Source organism: Rousettus aegyptiacus, unplaced genomic scaffold (genome assembly GCF_014176215.1).
Source record: "Rousettus aegyptiacus isolate mRouAeg1 unplaced genomic scaffold, mRouAeg1.p scaffold_m13_p_7, whole genome shotgun sequence".
Taxonomy (NCBI): Eukaryota; Metazoa; Chordata; class Mammalia; order Chiroptera; family Pteropodidae; genus Rousettus; species Rousettus aegyptiacus.
Genome location: NW_023416310.1, coordinates 96,806,347 through 96,829,017, shown reverse-complemented (window position 1 = coordinate 96,829,017; position 22,671 = coordinate 96,806,347). Strand labels below are relative to the sequence as shown.

Here is a 22,671-nt window from a genome sequence, read left to right as displayed (position 1 = left end):
CAATTTATATAGTTCTATTCTTCTTCCTCTTATTGGCTCTTATGTATATCCATAATGTAATACACAGACATAGTTAGATTGGAGATATAACTAGCAACTTCTATTTTGATAATTTAAAAAATTTGGAATGTATGTTGAATATTATTGAAGGACCTTTTATGGAAATATGACTTTTCTTATTAGATCTATTGATTTGGTGAATTATACTAATGCAATTCCTAATATTTCATTCTTGCATGTCTGGTAAAAATTCCACTTGGTCATGCTGTCTTATTTTTGTAATGTGTTGTTGGATTCTGTTTGCCAATGTATTACCTAAATTTTTGGCCTCAATAACTGAAGTTGATTCAAAGTTATATTATTGATGCTATTTTTAGGTAGAGTTTATTTTTAGAACAGGTTGAGGTTTACAGAATATTTCTGCAGAAAATATAGAGTACCTATATGCCCTCTCTTCCCATTCCTACAGTTTTCTATTATTAATATCTTGCATTAGTATGGTATACTTGTTATAATTGATAAACCAATATCGATACATTATTATTAACTAAAGTCTATAGTTTATATTAGAGTTTACTCTTCATGTTTTACAGTTTTGTGGGTTTTGACAAATGCATAATATCATGTTTCCACCATTAGAGTATCACACAGAATAGTTTCATTGACCTAAAAAATGCTTTGTGCTCCACTTATTAACCCCATCCCCCACTCTCTCTAATCAAACTTCTGTGTAACTACTCATCTTTTTACTGTCTCCATAATTGTGCCTTTTTCAGAGTGACATATGATTGGAATCATATAATTATAGCCTTTTCAGCTGGTTTCTTTGACTTAGCAATATGCATTTAATATTCCTACATATCTTTTCCTGGCTTAATATCTTTTTTTATCATTCAATAATATTCCATTCTACCAAGGTACCACATCTTGTGTATCTATCTATTGAAGGATATCTTGATTGCTTTAATTTTTTGGCAGCTATGAATAAAACTGCTATAAATATTTGTATGCGGGTTTTTATTGTGTGTAGACATAGTTTTTGACTCATTTAGGTAAATACCTACAAGTACAATTGCTGGGTCATGTGGTAAGCTTATGTTTAGTTTTCTAAATAACTGCCAAAATATTTCACAAAGTGAATATACCATTTTTCATTCTCACCAACAATTAATGAGAGTCCCTAGTGCTCCACATCCTTGCCAGTATTTGGTGTTGTCAGTGTTTTGGATATTAGCTATTTTAGTAGTCATATATCATTATTATTTAATTTGCAGTTCTCAAATGACATGATGTTGAACTTCCTTTCAATTTTTTTTTGCCATTTGTATAACTTCTTTGATGAAATATCTGTTCAGATTTTTGCCCATTTTTAAATCGAGTTTATTGTTTTGTTGAGCGTTAACAGTTCTTTGTATATTATCTTAGTTCATTTGGGCTGCTATAACAAAATACCATAGAATGGGTGGCTTATAAATAACAAATTTATTTCTCACAGTACTGGAGGCTGGGAAGTCCAGGATCGTGGCACTGGGAGATTTGTGTTTGGTTAACAGATTGCCATTTTTTCACATGGTGAAAGGGGTCTAGCCTAGGGAGCTCTGCGAGGTCTCCTTTATAAGGGGACTAATTCCTTTCATGAAATTGGAGCCTCCCAAAGGCCCTACCTTTTAATACTATCACCTTGGGGGGTAAGATTTCAACATTTGAATTTGGGGAGGACAAAAACATTCGATTTATAGCATATATTTTGGATACAAGTTCTTTATCAGATATGTGTTTTGCGCATATTTTCTCCCAGTCTGTGGCTCGTGTTTTCATTCTTTAAACAGTGTCCTTCATACGGCAGGAGTTTTAAATTTTAACAAAATCCAAGATCATTTTTTTTTTAGATTGTGCTTTTAGTGTTATATCTAAAAAGTCATCATCAAACCCAGGGTCACCTAAATTTTCTCCTACATTATCTTCATGAACTTTTATAGTTTTGCATTTTACACTTAGACATATTGATTCATTCTGAGAACTAATTTTTGTGACAGGTGTTAAGGTTATGTGTCTAGATTCTTTGTTTGTTTGTTTGTTTGTTTGTTTACATTTGGGTTTCCAGTTGCTCCAGGACTGGACATTTGTTGAAAAGATTCCCCTTCCTCCATTGAATTACCTTCATTCCTTTGTCAAAGGTCATATTTGTGTGGTTATATTTGTGTGGGTCTATTTCTGGGCTTTCTATTCTGTTATGTTGATTTATTTGTCTCTTCTTTTGCCAATACCACACTGTATTTTTTTCTTTTACATTAAATTTAATTTATTGAGATAACTGGTTAATAACATTACATAAGTTTCAAGTTTACAACTATGTAATACAACATCTATATATTCCATTGTGTGCTCACTACCAAAAGTCTAGTTTTCTTCCATCACCATATATTTGACCCCTTTCACCTTCTTTATCCTCCCCCCACTCTTCTTTCCTTCTGGTAACCACCATACTGTTGTCTGTGTCTATGTGTTTATTTGTTTTGTTTGTTTATTTGTTGCTTTTTGTTTTATATCCCACATATGAGTGAAATCATGTGGTTCTTGTTCTTTTCCATCTGACTTATTTCACTTAGCAGGATACTCTTAAGATCTATCCATGTCATTGCAAATGACAATATTTCATCTTTTTATGGCTGAGTAGTATTTCATTGTATATATGTACAATATCTTCTTTATCTAATCATTTGTCAAAGGACACTTAGGTTGTTTCTATGTCTTGGTAATCATGAATAATGCTACAATGAACATAGGGGTACATATATTTTTATGAATAAATATTTTCAAAATTTTTAGGTAGATACCCAGAAGAGGGATTATTTGGTCATTTTTTCCTTAAAAAAGTTTTATTTTTTTGGAACTTCCATATTGTTTCTTATTTGGGGTAGGGGGAACTTCCATATTGTTTTCCATAGTGGCTGCACCAATTTACATTCCCACTAGCAGTAGATGAGGGTTTCCTTTTTTCCACATCCTCTCTAACACTTGTTATTTCTTGTAATATGGATAATAGCTGTTCTAACAGGTGTGAGGTGGTATGTCATTGATACCACACTACCACACTGTCTTTGCCTCTCCATATAAACTTTAGAATCAGTTTGTCAATATCCACAAAATAACTTGCTGAGATTCTGATTGGGATTGCATTGAATTTGTAGATCATGTTGAGAAGAATTGACATCTTAATAATGAATTTTTTGAGGTATGGGGGGGGTTGGACTGAGGTACAATTGTGTTTGCTTTTCCAGCCCTCCTTCTGGTGCCAGGTGATGCAGACTTTTTCAGAATGAATCCCATGCAATCCTCTGACACACCGCAGGTGTCACAGGTGACAAATCTAATAATTCTTTGCCTAGCCCTAGATTTTTAAGATTCTCTCCATTTTTTTTCAAAAACTTTTTATGACTTGGGGCTGAAAAAAAAATGGCATAGGTGATAGAGGCTTGGTTCCTCCCTCTGGCGACCAAATCAAAATTGTGATGGAAACAAGGAGCAGCAGGAAAAATCGCCTGGGATCTTGATGAACAAGCCATAAAAATAAGGAGAAATCCAAGAAATCACCCTGCAATGGCAGAGGTAGGACAGGACGAGGACATAGGTCTTCCCGGTCTCAGTGGCTGAGTGAGACAGAGGTTATGGCAGCAGCAGATGCCTCTTAAAAGGGCCACATCCTCAAGCATATTTTTGCAGGTGACAGCCCTACTCGCTCTGAGTACCAGAGCTGATTCAGCTGCACACAGGGGGCACCAGGGACTTACAGAAAAGCACTGTGCAAGTGAGGGCCGAGGGGAGACTCGCTTTGTATAGAAGTGCCAGAGGTATCCATTGTTCCCTGTTGAGCCCTCCCCACTCCCATGGTAGTGACACAGCACTGCTATAGCAGTGACATCATCAACCTGGATAATAGAGTTTCCTCCATCCAGAGGATTCCCTGAAACTCCACCTCCCCCAACTGGTGGCTCCATATCCAGGTATATCCTCAGCAAGTCAGGTGCTCCTTGCTGAGCAGCACCTAGACTCACACTGGAGGCAGTTGGCCTCGGTTTCTGGTGTGGCCTTTTGAGCCATCTATAAGCATAGCATCTGTGGATTGCTTGCTGAATCTTTTTTTTTTAAATGCCTACAGAACTTGGTCTTCCTAGGTGGTCTTTCATCCAAGTACTAACAAGGCCTGACCCTGCTTCGCTTCTGAGATCAGACATCGGGTTTGTTCGGGGTGGTGTGGCTGAAGGCCATGAACCTTGGCTCCACAGGGGCATGAACCCAGGACCTCCTGTGTGTAAAGCAGACATGCTAACCGCTACACTACGGAACTATGTCCTGCTTGCTGAATCTTTACAGGTGGCCCCGGAGGAGTAGAGGCTTGGGCTAAATTTGGCCTGCAGCTGAACCCCTTCACAAATCCACACTAATAAGACCAGGAGACTTTGGAGCTTTGCTCAGTACATAGAAACAGACATGGAAAGGCAGCCAAAATGGGAAGACAAATATGCATAAACCATATGAGAGAATAGAACAGAGATTCAGGAATAATGGAGTCAAGGAATCTAACAGATGCAGAGTTCAAAACACTGGTTATAGAGATGCTCAATCAACTTCTGGGAAGTGTAGATAAATTCAGTGAGAACTTCGAAAAGGAGATAAAAAAACATAAATAAAAATGGAAATGGAAATTATAAAAGGGAACCAGTCTGAAATGGAGAACACATTATCTGAGATGAGAAGTATATTAAGTGGAATAAAGGAATAAATAAAGCGAATAAAAAAATGATCAAATGCCCTATCTAGAGGATGGGAAAGCCAAAGACATGCAAACAGAATGGCAAGAGATAAGATGCCAAGACAATAACGATAATTTAAGAAGTATATGGAACACTATTAAGGGTCCAAATATCCGTTAGACCGGCATAACTGAAGAAAATCAAGATGTCGAACAGCTGTTTGAAGAAATAATGATGGAAAACTTCCCTAACCTAGAGAAGGAAATGGACATAAAACCCTAGGAAGCTCAGAGAATCCCAAAAACCAGGGATTCAAAGAGGCCCACACCAAGACACACCATAATTAAGATGCCGAAGGTTACATACAAAGAAAGAATATTAAAAGCAGCAGGAGAAAAACAGACAGTTACTTATAAGGGAACACCCATAAGACTGGCAGTTGATTTCTCAAACTATACAGGACAGAAGGTTTTGGCAAAAAATACTTGACAGGATGAAGACCCAGGATCTACAACCAAGAATAATTTATCCAGCAAAGCTAACATTTATAGTTGAAGGACAGATAAAGAGCTTCCCAGACAAAAATAAGCTAAAGGAATTTATCACCACCAAGCCAGTATTACAAGGAAATGTTGGGGGACTTCTTTATGAAGAAAAAACATATATCAAAAACAGAAATAAAGAATGGTCACAACTACATTCCTATCAATACATACCTGAAATGGAAAAGAATTACGTGCTCCAAGCAAAAGATAGAGTGGCTGAAAGGATAAGAAAACAAGACTCCTACTTATGAAAAGGAAGGGGATGGAAAAAGATTTTGCTTTGATGGACCTAGAAGATATTTAAGTCAAACAGAGAAAGATAAACAATATATTATTCACTTATATGTAGAACCTAAGGAATATAAAGAAACTAATCAAAAACAGATTCATAAATATAGTGGACAATTTGGTGATGGACAGAGGAGAGGGGCATTTGGGGGGCTGGGAGAATGAGGTGAAGGGTTAAAGAAGTACAAATTAGTAGCTGATGGGTGGTCATGGAGATGAGGAGCATGGCATAGGCTGGCTAGGTGGAGGGTCAGGGGAGAGAGGGAGCAATTGGGGGGATTGTTTTATGAACTATATAGATGTTTAACTAATGTACTGTATACTTGAAACTAATTAAAATAAATAAATTTAAAAATATAATGAATTTTCTATAAACATAAAACATCTGTCTATTTATTTAGATCTTTGATTTCTTTCATCAGAGTTTTGTATTTGTCCTCATATAGAGTCTTTACGTATTCTGTTAGATTTATACCTAAGTATTTCAGTTATTTTGGTGCTCATTTAAACGGCATTATGTTTTAAATTTCAAATTCTAATTTTTCATTGCTGGTATATAGGAGAAAATTGACTTTTATATGTTAATTTGTATCCTGCAACCACCTTGCTGTAATTGCTTATTAGTTCCAGAAGTTTTTTGTTGATTCTTTGGGATTTTCTGTATAGAGAATGGAAACACAATCAATCATATCATCTGCAAACATTGACAGTTCTGTTTCTTCTTTCTAATGTATATATGTTTTATTTCCTTTCCTTGTCTTAATGCGTTAGCTAGGTCTTTCAGTATGATTTTGAATAGTAGTGGTGAGAGTGGATATCCTTGTCTTATACCCAGTTTTAAGGAGAAAGCATCCAGTTTCTCACCATTAAGTATGTTAACTGTGTGCTCTTTGTGGATGTTGCTTATGTGGTTGAGGAGCTTTCTCTCTATTGCTAGTTTGCCAAGAGTCTTGTTTTTTTTTTAATCATGAATAGATGTTGGATTTTGTTAATTGTTTTTTTTTTATCTTTTGATATGACCCCATGATTTTTCTTCTTTAGCCTATTGATGTGTTAGATTACATTAATTGATTTTCAAATGTTGGATCACCCTTACATACCTGGAATAAATCTCACTGGATCTTGGTATATAATTCTTTTATACATTGTTACACTTGATTTGCTAATATTTTTGCATCTATGTTCATAAGAGATATTGATCTATAATTTTCCTTTGTCTGATTTTGGTATAAAGATAATGCCAAATAGATAGTTAGGAAGTGTTCTTTCTGTTTCTTTTTTTTTTTTTTTGAAAGATTTACAGAATTGGTATCAATCCTTTTTAAATGGTAGAATTGTAAACCATTTGGGCTTAGTGCTTTCTGTTTTGGAAGGTTATTAATTATTGACTCGATGTCTTTAAAAAACATAGACTTATTTTTTTTCTATTTCCCCTTGTGTGAATTTGTATTTTTCAAGAAATTGGAATATTTTACCTAAATTATCAAGTTTATGGGTACAGAGTTGTTCATAACATTCTTTTATTATTTTTTAATGTCCATGGGATCAATAGTGTTGGTGCCTCTCTCATTTCCCATATTAGTAATTTGTGTCTTCATTTTTTTTTTGGTTAGCTTGGCTAGAAGTTTATCAATTTAACTTATACTTTTGAAGAACTAGATTTTCATTTAATTGATTTTTTGTCTCTTGCTTTCCTGTTTATAATTTTATTGACTCTAGATTTAGTCATATCTTCCACTTATTTTGGATTTATTTTTTTTTCTAGTTTCCTAATGTGGAAGCTTAGACTATTGATTCCAGATATTTTTTTCTTTTCTAATATATTTATTTAATGCTATACATTTTCTGCTAAGCACTGCTTTTGCTCCATCCCACAGATTTTGATATGTAATATTTTCAATTAGTTCAAAGTATTTTAAAATTTCTTTTGTGACTTGTTTTTTTGACCCATATGTTATTTAGAGGTCGGTTTAATATCCACATATTTGAGGATTTTCAGTTGTCATTCTGTTACCAATTTCTAGTTCAATTTCATTGTGGTCTGAGAGCTTGTTATGGTGAGAACATTAAAGCTGTACTGTCTTAGCAACTTTTGAATATACAATACAGTATTGTATTGTATATTGTTAACTTGCTGTACATTAGATTTCCAGAACTTATTCATCTTATTGCGTTTGTGCCCTTTGACCAACATCTCCCCATTTCCCCCACCTCTCAGCCCCTGGCAACTACCATTCTACTTTCTGTTTCTATGAGTTTGATGTTTTTAGATTCCACTTATAAGAGAGACTATGCAATATTTGTCTTTATCTGTCTGACTGTTTTATTTTGCTTAGCATAATGCCCTCAAGGTCTGCCCGTGTTGTTGCAAATGGCAGGATTTCCCTTTTTTATGACTGATTTATATATATATATATATATATATATATATATATATATATATAGTCATCTATTGATGTTTAGGTGGTTTCTATGTCTTGACTATTGTGAATAATACCACAATGAACATGGTCATACAGGTATCTCTTTTAGATGGTGATTTCATCTTCTTCAGAAATATACCCAGAAGTGGGAGTGCTGGATAATATGAGACTTCTATTTTTAATTTTTTGAGAAACCTCCCTACTGTTTTCCATAGTGGCTATACAAACAACTTACATTCCTATCAGCAGTGCCCCAGAGTTCCCTTTTCTTCACATCCTTGCCAGCATTTATTGTGAATTCTTCGTCAAAGAATTACTGTATGTTCATATCTTTGGGGTCAGTTGCTGGAAGTTGATGGTGTTTCTTTGTTGCAATTATATTTCTCTGATTCTTCATTATTTCTGTAGCTTTGTGTAGATGTCTGCACACTTGAAGAAGCAGTCACATCTTCCATACCTTATGGACCTGCTTCAGTAAGGAATGATCTTCACAAGCTGGAGCATGCTGTGGTCCTGGGTTTAGTGGCGCAGAGTACAGAAGCATGTGGTGGCTCAGTGTCTGGGAGTGCATGCCCATGATTCTGTCTTAGGCAGCTTGAGCCCATAGCATCAACAACTGCGTGGTTTTTGATAAAACACTGTGTGTGCAGTGGTCTTCAGAGACTGCAAGGGCTATTGGGGTTGTCAGTGGTGCCTCCCAGTCCAGCAGCTAGGATCCAGGGCAGGCATCATTGTTGGCTGGAGCTGCTGGTGTGCACACATTTCACTGTAGGGCCAGCTCTAGATGCCTGTGTAGTAGCAGGGGCCAGTTGCAGACATACACGTAGTGGTGGAGGCCAGGGCAAAGAGCAAGGACTGGGGCCAACGGTGGGCACACTGACAGCTGTGGGGTCCTGGCTGTCAGTGTACAGGACAATGGCTATTTGTTCTTGCCACAGGCATAAGCAGTGAAACCCAATGTTCAGAGTCAGGCCAGGGACATGTAGGTTCACAGCTGGAGAGGCAAGCTGCGGGTGAGCACAGTTGTGTAGGCCAGTGACAACAGACAGGGCTAGGCCCACAAGTACCTGCAGGGGCCCAGGTTGTTGGCAAGCACTCCTGTGGCTGCACAGTCTCCCCATGGGTGTACACATGGCAGTGGAGGCCAGTGATGGGGACATGGAGGTAGATAGCTAGAGGGACTAATTGCAGGTGAACTCTATTGTGAAGACCAATGACAGGAGCCGAGGCTGAATCCAGGCCCACAAGCAGCTGTGGGGGCCTTGGCTCTATGCACTTCTGTAGTTGTAATATCTTGCTATGGGTGTGCACATGGCAATGGAGGCTGGTGAAGGGGGTCAGGCCAGTAGTGGACAAGTGCCCAGCTGGTGCACACGGTGGTGGGGGTCAGTTTTAGGGGTGTGGACTGGTGGCTTTCACTTGCACAACTGCAGAGACCCGGGATAGTTGCCAGTGTGGCTCCCAAGACTCAGGCAGCTGGAGTCAGTGAATATGAATACCTGTGGGGGATGCACTAGTGAAATTTGCAGGGATTTTTAGGGTATTTATGCTAGCTGTTGGTTTTTTCAGGAGTGAAAGCAGTTGGGGTTGTCTGCAGAGCAGGTCACTAGGAACCATGGTCACTCCCACTACATGCCTGATATTGGTAGCTCCTGCTTTTCTTCCTTGTTCTGAACTCTCTTTACATCTCAGCTTTTCAGCTTTGTGGGTTTCTGGGTTGGGCAAACTGCAGTGATTCTTTCATTCAGTGTCCAAAGTATGGGGAAACTGGTCACTCACCTCATTCTTCCTTTCATAGCTGGGGAGTTTCCTCTTGGTGATGAGCAATCCTGATTGGAGAATGTGATGATTCAGGCAAAATGAAGCTACTCTTCCTTCCCTTTTTGTGCGGTTATTTTTTATTTTTATTTTTTCTCTGTTGCTGAAGAGCTCCAGAGCTCTTCCAGAGCTTTTTTGTACATGGATAGCTGTCTAATTGTTGATTTTTGTGGAGGGATGGAGGCTGGAGTCTCCTACTCTGTCGCCTTGGTGATACCACTTTTCCCTCTCTTAGGTGAGACAAGGATGCTAGAGGAGCTGGATTTGGGTATTTCCTTTCCTCCATGTCAAAGGCTAGGAGCTGGAATTGGGTATTTTTCTTCCTCCCCATTGGTTGGGCTTTAATAAAATAATTTCTTTTAAGGGTAGAGCTTTGTTAAAGAGAACAGAACCATCTGGGTATATTTCTAAATGGTTACTTTTCCCACTCCTGTTGGCAACATGATGGGATTTTCCTGGAGGTAAAACTCAGGTAAGTATGGGGGTTCCCCTAAGACTGGGGTCCCAGAATTTTTAACTCTCAATCTGTGCACATTGAACTCCAGCAATTTGTCAATTAGGATTTAAATATTCCTAAAGCTCCTGGCTCCAGCAGGGGACTTATGCTCCAGACAAACTGTGATTCTCTGTATTTACCTCTCTCTCTAGTTTCTGGACTAACAGCTTGCCCTGTGACCTCAATTCTCTGATAGATCTAAGAGTTGGTTTTTGGTTTGTTCAACTATTAGGATGGTCATGAAGGATTTTAAGCTTTGTAGATGTTGAAGAAAGAAGACATCTCTTCGTTGGTGCTATTTTGTTGTCTTTTTATATTTGTTTCAAATAAGGAATTTGGAAAGTTACTTTTTTTTATATAATCTACACAATGTAAAGAGGGATCTGCAGTGTATGTGTCTGTTTTCTTTTACTCTCTGTGATTCCCTGGAACCCATCATTTGGGCTTACACAACATAGACATTGAAATAGAACAATGCTGAAGGCATAGAGTGCCCCTGCTGCAATTTCTCTCCAAACTCCAGTGAGAATGTCATTGCTGGATCTATGAATGGCCAGGGCAGTGATGCCTCTCCTTACTCCTTTATTAGAGGCTAGAATCACAGGAACTTTTGGTTCAGTCTTGGCTCCTTCCTCTGAAAAAATCTGATCATAAGACTATACAACTTTTTCATGAGGTGGTTCTGTTACTGAACTCAAGGGGTTCACTATTCAAAACTGAGATGTGGTTATTGTTATGTAGTTTTATTTATTTTTCAGCAAGTAAATGAGACAGGGGATTCATACCCAAAGCTTTGCCTCTGTGAGGGGAGGCTTAGCCATTGCTTATATACACTATTTGGTTAATTATGTGATGATTTCTTCTTTGTAGTTGGCTAAAGTTATCCATTCGGGTTCCACTCAGGCTCATCTGGTTATAGCTGCATCTGCAAAATACTATGCCACATTTTAACATTAAGAAGAATAGCATTTAGTAAGAACCACCCAGACCTTGAGACCCTTGTCCTATCTAACTGTTCCAAACCTGGGGGAGGGGTAACTTTTACTATTTCCTCAAAGAGAATAAGTTAGAAGTTGTGACTGACATGAGAATATGCTCTTGGATCTCTAAATACAAGAAGAATAATTGGCCAAGGGCTCTAGCTCCTGTGCTCTGAAATCCATCACCAAGTTTGCAGGCAGAAGCCATGCTTCTCACAGGTCGTGTTATCAGCCAAAGATTGAGCTAAGCAAGGATACTAAAGGAAGTACATATCTGGGAGACATGGGGCTCCTCTGTGGTTGACTTTGGTTTGAGGATTCCTTCACCACTCTGATGAACCTTCTTTAGAGAGCTGGGGAATACTGGATATTTCCACCCAATGTTCCTTCTCCTCCTTCACTGAGGTCAGAGTTGCATTGTGTTCTCATAGCTTTCCTTCCAGACTCTCCTGGCTCTCTATTTTCTCTCATAGACATTTTCTCTAAAATCACTTGTACATTCAATTTTATCTTGATGTATGCTTCTTAGAGGACCCAGAGTAACATTATGGGTGGATATTAAGTGGGTCTGAAAAGGCAAAGATTTCTGCGTAGTACTTACCTAAAGAAGTAAGACAGAAACCTTTTGGGGAAAGGAACTGAGGTAAGAGGTCTCAAGTCTAAGGCTGTAGAAATCTGACACTTGGATTGAGACTGACTCTTTAGAATTTATTGTTAACTCTAGCTCCCTCTAGGCAAAGCTCAGGAAGACTTGTTGAATGGATGGAGTCAGGTTGGCAGAGCTCTGGAAACAGTTAATATTAACAAAACTTAACAATTATAGGGCTTATTAAGTGACAGACATTGTTCTTAATGTGCATATTAACTCAAATAAACCTATAGTATACATGTAGTATTATTATTAGTCCCATTTTGTAGAAAGGGAGATAGAGGTACAGAAAACAAAATTTCCCAGGGTTAAACAAGCAAGTGAATAGGGGAGCCCAGCTGGTTCAAGAGTCTTTGCTTTTTACCATTACACAGTACTTCTCAAACTTTAATGGAAAAATGATTCATTTGAAAATCTTCTTAAAATGAAGATTCAGATTAATTAGGTCTGGGTGGGTCCAAGATTCTGCATTTGTAACAAGCTCCCTGGTGAAGCCAAGTTGGCTGGTCTGAGAGCCACACTTTGAGTAGCAAGATATTCTCTATCTACCAGGGACTCTCCTCAGGTCACTGCTGCCACAGGCCAGGTAGGGCCAGAAAAACTACTCTGCAAATTGGGAGGATCCAATCTTGTTTACAAATAATTGACCACCAAAAATTACAGTGGACCCCATTTCTCCTTTTAAAAATACATGTATCCTAATCTAAGGGCCTTGGGAACTATTCATTGAGGAGGAGGTGAGAAGATAGAAGGTGAGGATAATGAGCCATTGGAGAAGCTCAAGGCTTGGAGGTTCAGGGCAATCACAAAGACAGCATTCCCTGAATCTCCCTCAGAGAGTGCATACTGAATAAGCACAGCATGGTAAGGCATGAGCAGTTCAGATTTTCCAAGGCAATATCTCAATGGCAGAAAGTGATCTTGTATCTTAGATGGCCTTGGTTGGAAACAGATTTATTATATGGTGAATATGATAAAAATTCAGGGAAATTTCCACATTTGCCTACACCATTGTTTGGTTTCTTTGACTACATAAATAACATTTTAATTACCTTGGGAATTATTTCTAAATATGGAGAATTTATGATAAGTATATTAACACTTCCCAGAAATAAATAAGATAAAAACAAGCAGTCCAGCAAAAAATGAACAGAGGATATTAATCCTAGAATGTAAGCAACAAACAAACAAACAAACAAACAAACAAAAGCCAACATGGATTTATGTCTGTTTTGTTCATTTCTGTATATTCAGGGTCTAAAAGAGTGCTGGGCAAACAATGGCTGTTCAATAAATAACTCTTGACTGGGAACCAAATTCATAGAGCAATTAAAATTGACTAGTGAATATATAAAGGATACTCGGCATCACTAGTAATTAGAAAATCATTAAAAAATAATATCTAAGTTTTTTTGCTCGCTTAGTGAAAATTTAAATAAATTTGTTACAAGTTATTTGGAGGGCATTTTGGCAGAGTTATCAAAAAATTCAAATTTGTCTATGGCCATGCTACCCTGAACAAGCCCGATCCTATCTGATCTCAGAAGCTAAGCAAGATTGGGCCTGGTTAGTACTTGGATGGGAGACCACCTAGGAAGACCAGGAGCTGTAGTTGTAAAAAATAAAAATAATAAAAGAGATTGTAAGCTCACAAGGTCTTTGCAATCTATGAGGTCATCCAAGGGTTGCCTCACCTAAAAAAAAAAAAAATTCAAATCTGCAAACTCTCTATCCAGTAATTCCAATCCTAAGAATTCATCCTAAAATCATACTGCACACATGTACAAATATGTATAATAATTTTTATTGCAACTTTTTTAATAACGAAAGACTGGACACAACATAACTATTCACTAAATTAATTATGTTGAACTTATAGTGTGACTTATAGTGCATTCATGAAAATGCAAGAATGTACTGACATGAAGAGATTTCCAAGTACTACTGATAAGTAAAAACTTCTATGAATATTCTACAAACCAACAAAGAAACTAAGAAAATAATAATAGTATTGTATAATGTGGTTGTACACCCATCCACTTTTGTATGTAGTTGGATAAAAAAAATTTCTAAAAGGATAAAGGTTAAAATGTTACCAGTGGTTAACTATGGAGAAGGAAGTAGAAATTGAGAAAGGATAAAGTTTTGCTCTATATATTACTGTATCTTTGTTTTTTTACTTTCAAGCAGGAGATATAATTTAAATAATTGAAATATTTAAAAAAGAGGCAGAAAAATTAATTTGTGCTTTCAACCATCATACAATCTCTGGAACTTCAGTGGAGAGTAGCAACCTATTAGATTTACCTAGATATTTACCTCTTCTTTTACTTTACTTTTAATGTTCCAAATTTCTCTCCATATAATTTCCTTTCATCTGAAATTTCTTCAGTGTTTCTTTTAGAGTAGGTCTACTGGAAATTAATTCTCTTATTTTTTCTTCATCTGAAATGTTTTTGTTTTACCTTCCTTCCTGAAGAATATTTTTGTTGGATTACTGAATTCTGGGTTTATAGTTCTTATAGCTTTTTATAAATGATCCATTTCTCCTGTCCTCTAATGTTTCTGATGAGAAATCCATAGTTCACCTATATAAAATGCATTGTTTTCTATGATGGCTTTTAGGTTTTTTGTTTGTGTTTGTCTTTAGTTTTCAGTAGTTTTGTGCATGATGTGTCTAGGAATGTATTTCTTTGATTTTATCCTGTTTGGAGTTTACTAGTTCTCTTGATTTAAGTTTATGTCTTTTGCCAAAATTGAGAAGTTTTCAGCCATAAATTCTTCAAATATTTTTTTTGCTTCATGTTTTTTTCTTTTCTTCCGGGACATTAATGACATAAATGTTAGACCTTCCTTCAGGTCTCTGAATTTTTGTCCCTTTTTTCCCTATCTTTTCTTCTCTCTTGCTCAGATTGGATTATTTCTCTTGGTCTATCTTCAAGTTCATTGGCTTTTTTTTCTCTGCCATATCCATTCTGCTGTTGAGCCTATAATATCTAGTGACTTTATCTTGGTTATTATATTTTAGTTCTACTGTTTGCATTTGGTCCTTCTATGTATCTTCTATTTAGCTGCTGAAGTTTTCCATCATTACAAGACTGTTCACTCTTAAAATCTAGAGCCCAGTTATAATTTCTGTTTAATATATTTGTCTGATAATTCCAACATCTGAGCCATCTCGGAATTGATGTCTATTGATTGAATTTTCACTTGTGATTTGAGAATTTTTTTTTGGTTTCTCATATGCCATATAATTCTGTATTCTACCCTAGACATTTTGAACATTATGCTATGAGATTCTTGGTCTCGTTTATATCATACGAAGAATGTTGTGGGTTTTTGTCTTGTTTTGTTTTAGCAGGTGATTGACCAGGTTAGATTTAAGCCTCAAGTTTTAAACTGTCTTCTGCTGACTGGGGTTCTAAAGTCAGTTCCATTTTCCAAGTGATTGCAATGCTATTTGCATCAGGCCTCCAGATGTGCCCCCAGTGGTCAGCCTTGGACCTGGGCAGAGGTCTATTCAGTATTTCAGCTCTTAAAGCATGTGGCATTCTTCTTAGAGTGAGATCCACACATCTTGTTGGTGAGCCCATGTGTTTGTACACAACTTTGTGGGATCACTCTTCTAATCTCTGTTGTTCTCCATGACTACCTGGGGCCTATGTTTCTGGTCTTTGAGGCTGAGAATTCAGTCTCCCTTCTCTGCCACAAGCTTCCCATGATGGTGTCTACATTTCAGGAACAAGTAGACAGATGACAGATATATACTTTAGAAGCAACAGAAATTTTTTCAAGGTTTTTAGAATCACAAATCCTCTGGTCAGAGGGAGAGAGTCCCTTTCTTCAGAGTTTTGGGCACCTGCCTGGTACCTGGGGATTGAGCAGGAAAGAAGGGAAAAAAGAAAAAGAGAGACCCCTCCTCACTACATCTGAGCTCTAGCACTCGTCTTTCTGGTTACAAGACAGAATTCTATTAGAATTCTGTCTTCAGCTGGTGTACATAGGGTTTCAGGCTCCCTTTGAGTCCAGGCTGAGCAGTATCAGAAGAGGAAAGCAATGATGGTTTAGTAGACCTTCAAATTTTGGTCTCCTTCACAAATCTGATTGCTAAATTAACTTTTCAGAGATCTCAGATAGCTGCTGCATGCATTCTGTCTAGCATTTACAATTGCATTCAGTAGGAGAATGCAACTACATGGGGTGGAGTGTGGTTACTCCACTTTTCCTGGAACTAGAACTTTTAATTTTTATGCAATAGGTTCCATAAGAATCTTTCTTGTTAAAAATTAGTATAATTTTTTAATTGGGCAAATTGAAATTGTCCAATAACTTGACAAATCATTTGTGTAACCAAGACCACAAGTGTCATATTTGAGAACAGATTTAATTTTATTAGGTATGAGAATCCCATCATCAAGAAACATGAGTTGCAGTTCGTACATGGAACCAGTCCCTAAGATGCTCATCTAAGAATCTAGTCTGGTGTCTATTCTTTTGGGCTTACTGATCCTAGCCTTACAAAGAATAAGGAATGCTACTTACTGGCAGGCCAGTAATTCTAGTAAATTTTGGAAACCTAGAAGAATGAAGATTTCACTCACATTTATGGGTGCTGAAGACAAAAACCTGATTGAGATGAGTATCTTGATTTTGGTTTTCTAACATTGTAATAGATGAGCAAACAAGAGTAATGACAACATGTCTGAAAGAAAGATACTATTGAAAATACAATCTTAGGCTACTAAGGCCACAGAGTTTAAAAAATCATTATACAAATTCTTATGTTAAACTAAACTTTGCTGTAAGAAAAGAAGAAGAAGAAGAAAAATGCAATCTTAGATTTCTTACATAATATCCTCCTGACTGCTGATAATTCTCTGAACCTAGTAGTTACTAAGCACTGTATGGCTCTAGATTTCCTGACCATATAAAGAGGCTTATGTGTGTTAATAAATACCCTTTATTTCATCTAGTCAAACCATCACCACAACAAAACCTGCATAAGACAGCCTTTTAATGACAAAGAATAATATTTCAGAATTATCCATAATCACACAGATGGATTAAGAGAAAAATACAAAACATGGAAATGAAGCAAAAAGATAACTGCATCCCATTTCAAAATAAGTTCAGGGCATTTTTTACAAGTCTCTTTAAGGATCATTTGATTTTGGACAGGGATATAACCTAGTTTGCATAGCTGATAAGGGTCCAGAATTTTTTTAGTTCTGTAACACTAATTATTATGATAACTTCCTATCTGTCAAGTAGAACAATTAACTACCAAAGTTTTGTTGTCCTGCTGGATATTAATCAGTTTGGAATTTAATTCAGCAATCTTATTTTAGCATTCATCCTGTCCCCTGATTATAAAATTCACATTTATCATATTATCTTGGACCATCTTTGTCATCTTGCTTGTTCTGTTATCAATAATGTAAATAAAGTTGACCAGCTCACTATGTGTATGAGAATTATGTTTTTAACATTTTGAGAATATTCTTTGACAAAATGCAGAAATTAACATCCTGATACTTGCATCTCTGTATGCACCTATATAAGAATTTCTTTTGGATACAACATTGGAATGAAACTTGTTTATGGAGTATTTTACTTAATTTGATTAAGTATATCTGGTTGGTCTTCAGAATGGCTGCATCAGACTTCACTCCCAAAAGCAATCCATGAGGTTTCTTTTATCTTTATATTCTTTCCTGCATTGGGAATTACTAGCTTTAATATTTTTGGCATTCTGGTAGATATAAAGTATTATATAATTTAATGTTCATGTTTGTGATTATTAATAAGTAATAATTAGGATTAACTTGAGATCACCTTTTATATTGCATTTTATTTTTATTTTCCACTTTGGTCATTTGTCTGCATTAGCACTGTCGGTTTGTTTGTTTGTTTGTTGTTGTTTTTGCTCTCCTTTATTTTCCAGATGTTAGTTCCTTGTTCTTTTTCCAGAAATTGCAATTATTTTCTCTTTAACTGTTGTCTGTTTACTTTGCCATTATTTCTTTATTGAACAAAATCCTTCATTATTGTGTGTTCCAGGACTCAGTCCTTAGCCTTATTCTCTACTTTATCTACACTCATTCCTTTGGCAGTATCATTTAGTCTCGTGATTTTAAATGGTATTTATAGGCCAACAATTCCAAAATTTATAAGTCCAGTCTATATACTTCTCTCAAAGTGAAGATTCATACATCCAACTGCATACTAGACAGTTCCACTAACAATGACTGATATACATATATAACTTAATATGCCTGGATTACATATTTGATTTTTCTCCCACAAATCTACTCTTCTCACAGTCTTGCCTATTTGAATTGAAGGCAACTTCATTGTCTTTGTTGCTGAAGCAACGAATTGGTGAGTCATTCTTGGTTCACTTTCTTTTAAACCTCAGGCCAAAACTAATATATAAATTTTATTATAATAACTTTTTTCATCAACAGATGTGTATTTAGCATCTATTATGTACTAGGCATTCTTTTAGGCAATGGGTATATCACTGAACAGAATGGACAAAAAGCCCAATGCTTGAGGAATTTATATTATGTGAAAGAGAGGCAAATGACAAATAAAATAATAAGTGAAGTATATTTAATAAGATGAAGATAATATGTGCTTTGGTCAAAGAAAGGATAAAAAAATCTGTGAGGAATGGGAGATATATTTGAAATATTAAACAGCTAAATTGTGTAATCATGTTAGGTTCCATAAGGAAGTTAAATTTAATTAAAGACTTGAAGTAGGTGAGAGAATTAGCCAAGCAATGTTCTCCACCCTTTCACTTTTAGTCTATATTTGTTTATGGAGCTGAGATGTGTCTCTGGAGGCAGCATATAGTTGGGTTTTGTTTTTTTGATCCAATATGAAACTCTGTGCCTTTTTACTGGTGAGTTCAGTCCATTTACACGTAGGGTGGTTATTGAAATATGAGGTCTTATAGCCATTTTATCTTTTGCTTTCTGGTCGCTCGGTGTTTCTATTGCATCCTTGTCCTTGTGTTGTTGTTTTCTTTATTTTGGTTGGGTTTTGTGGGTTTTCCCTCTGATCCTCCTTGTTGTATTTATATACTTCGTTTGTAAATCTCTGGCCTCTGGTTATCATTAGGAATATGAAAAGGATAGTCGTATATATACAATTGTCCATTTTCTTCTACGTGTGCCTCATCTCCACTCTCCTTTGCAAATTTGGATCTTTGAATCCTCCCCTTTTCAGTCATTGTTGTCTCAATTTGTCCTTGTGTATGCTGAACGTTCATTACTATTTTGCTATAGCAAATCTCTTCTTATTCTGTAAGCTTATAATGCCCTGTTCGTAGTAAGGGTTGCACTCCTCCGCTTTTATCAGCCTGCTAGTCACCTTACTCCTAATTGTGTGTGTGTGTGTATGTGTGTGTGTGTGTGTGGTTTTGTTTTAGGTGAGCTGACCTCTTTCAGAATTTCCTGTAGTGCAAGCCTTATAGTGGAGAATTCCCTCAATTTTTGTATGTCTGGAAAAGTCTTAATTTCTCCTTCATATCTAAAGGAGAGCTTAGCTGGATACATTATTCTAGTCTGGTAGTTCCTTTAACTTAATAGTTTAAATATATGATTCCATTTCTTTCTGGCTTGTAAGGTTTGCACTGAGAAGTCTGAGGATAATCTAATGGATTTTCCTTTATACGTTACCGTTTTCTTCTCCTTGGGTGCCCTGAGAATTGTCTTTGTCATTGGTTTTTGATAATTTTAATATAATATATCTTGGTGAAGGCCTTTTTGATTAGAGATAATTGGGTGTTCTGTTGACTTCTTGAAATCCAAGCTCCAACTCATTCCTTAGATTTGGGAAATTCTCGTCAATTCTTTGTCTGAAAATGCCTTCTAATCTCTTTTTCTTTTCCTCGCCTTCAATTATGCCCATTATTCTTGTTTCATCTCCTGATGGTATGAGATAGTTCTTGTATTTCTCTTTAATTATTTTTCATTCTTTGGTTTCTCTCTTCTTCCTTCTAGATTTCTGTCTTCAATATCACCTATCCTTTCCTCCATTTGGTTGACTCTGTTTCCCAAGCTTGTTATTTCATTTTTCATCTTTTGCAGTGTACTCTTTATCTCCGGAAGGTCTATTTGGTACTTTTTGAGGGTTTCAATCTCTTTGCTAAAGAACTCATTTTGCTCATCTAGTTGTTTTTTCAATTCCTGAAAATGTTGATATGATTCATTTCGGACCTCACTGAGTTTTTTCAGAAGTACCATCTTGAATTCTCTGTCATTTAAGTTGCATGTTTCTATGTCTGTAAGCTTATTTTATGGAGATTTTTCTCTTTCTTTCTGAGCTTCCTTGTCACCTTGGTTGTTCATGGTGTTTAATGGACTAATCTCTGCCTGGGCATTAATGAAATTGTGTTCCGCTTTCCCTCCACCCCAGAAAGAATGTTTATTGTATAATGGTCTGTACTCTGTTCCAAATAAGGTGTTTTCCTTTTGGTTTCTAGTAGGTAGTGTCTAAGCCTCTTGGGTATCTGCTTTATATAAAGTGTTAATAATGTCTTTTTTTCCCTTATAGATGTTTAATCATGCTTTTTACCTTCAGTCTCAGTTCCTGTCAGTGTTAGTGACAGTTTCGGTAGCGTTTGCTCAGATTCCCCTTGGATTCCTGGCATTCAGTCTCTTAGAGTGTGGAGGGAGGGGCCTTTGTGTTGGTGGCTGGGAGCTGTGGCTCAGCCTCGGTTTTGCAACCGTGGCCAGTAAAAATCAACTGTTGTTTCTCTGTCATCTCACTTCTCTGCTTTCTGCCTTGATGACTGTGCCCTGCCTATGGCCACGTGGAGCTCACAACACTCCCAGGCAGGGCTATTCAGGGAAGTCGCTGCACCTTCTTCCCTCCTCTTCCTTCAGGGAGCTCCTGAGGCTGCAAGAGGCAGCTTCTTTATTTCTCCCAGTTCACTGCCTAGCACCCGGGGTTCTGACCTGTGGTAGTTCTTATGTGCAGATCCCATGCTCAGATGTGCTCGTGTGCAGTTTGGGTGTTTTTTGTTGAGTTTTAGGTGTTCAGCTCATAGTTGTTTCAAGGCAAGAGATCTGGGAATTTTGCTCATGCCACCATGTTTAATCCAATCTTTGATAATATTAATTTTTTTCTACCTTCAGAGTCAGGCTGGAATCCACATCATCAGCAGCTCTCCTGGTTCTCAGGTCTTCAGGCTGCAAATATTACGACTTCTCAGCTTCCATAATTACACAAGCCAATTTTCATATATTTGGGTTGATTTAAAATTCATTGATCTTTTTCTTCCATTAAATTTTAGATTAAGATTATCTAGTTGCCTTAGAAAATCCAACTGGAATTTTGATATCAATGATTTTTAATTTATGGATTATTTTGTGAGATTTCTTTCTTCCTTCTTTCCTTCCTCTCTCCCTCCCTCCCTTCCTCCCTCCCTCCCTCCCTCTCCCTCCCTCCATCTTTCTCTCTCTCTCTCTCTCTCTCTCTCTCTCTCTCTTTCTTTCAACAGATCAGGCATTTAATTAGGTTCTTCATCATAAACTTAGAACACCAGTTTGTGAGGATAAAACTCATTTGCGAGAACAAACAGAGCGGAAGTAGACCTGGAGCTGAGGAACAGCTTTGATTTTTTGGCAGAATTTGTGAGTCCACAGCTTTCTGATCGACCTTGTGTTGCTCTGTAATCTTGTATTTCTCTTTCTGTTTGTCGAAGATCTCACTCTCTTGGCATCTGGGCTTGGGCAGCTTCTTCTTCTTGAAGTAAGCATCAGTGAGATGTTTTGGGATTTTCACACCTCTGATATCAATTTTGGTGGAGGTGGCGATGACAAATTTCTGGTGTGCTTTTCACAGAGGAACTCAATTGCAGGACAGATATCCAGTTATAGGTAGCAAGCCACTGCTTAGCTGCTTCAGGAAAACCACCCTCTTGCATCTGTGATGCCCAGTGAGGATGATCAGAATGTTCCCAGGGGTGATGCTAGCCCGAAGTTTTCTTGAATGCTAACTGAAGGATTTCTTGCCATGGCTCAACAGCTTTTGAGGCACATCTTTGGTAGGATAATAAACATTTTGTCAAGTTTAACCACTCAGGTGCCACCATTCTTGTTGCCACCAACTGGTTTTGTGACACTAGGGAGAACTTTTTCCTTCTTTTCTTTTCAATCCTGGATTTAGCTACTGAATACTTCCTCTTATACATGGCTTTTCTGGAATATATGGCCAATTAGGAATAACTGCCAATTTCTCTTACCAGGACAGGGTTCCAGCTGCAGTGTGGTTTCCCATTCTTAGGTGTTTTGGCCTTGGGGTTACCCTTCTTAACCTTGCCACCAGCATCAGCCTTCTTGGCTTCAGGCTTCTTCTCCTTAGCGTCCAGCTTCTCAGCTTTTTCACCTTCCATCATGCAAGATGGAAAAGAGGGGAGATTGTTCTATTAATTAGTGGCACCTGAGCACAGAACGTTTCTGTATTTATAATCTTCTCTATACTTTAAAAATGAATTATATTTTTCTTCATTGAGATCTCGTATAGTCTTAGTTAATTCCTATATGCTTTATAGCTTTTTTTGATATTGTAAATGATATATTTTTAATGTTTTCTACTTACTGATAATGTAGTAAAATACTATTAATATTTTAAAGTTGATCTTCATTATAGAAAACTTGCTGATATATCTTATTAGTTTTAGAATTTGTCTTTTGCTTATGTTC

General features: G+C 36.9%; 2 pseudogenes; one reads left to right on the top strand and one right to left on the bottom strand.

Annotated features, from left to right (window-relative positions):
- The first annotated feature begins 13,449 nt into the window (after nucleotides 1–13,449).
- Nucleotides 13,450–13,568, top strand: LOC118606174 (annotated as a pseudogene).
- A 7,932-nt stretch (nucleotides 13,569–21,500) lies between these two features.
- LOC107521539 lies at nucleotides 21,501–22,361 on the bottom strand (annotated as a pseudogene).
- Between the last annotated feature and the right edge of the window lie 310 nt (nucleotides 22,362–22,671).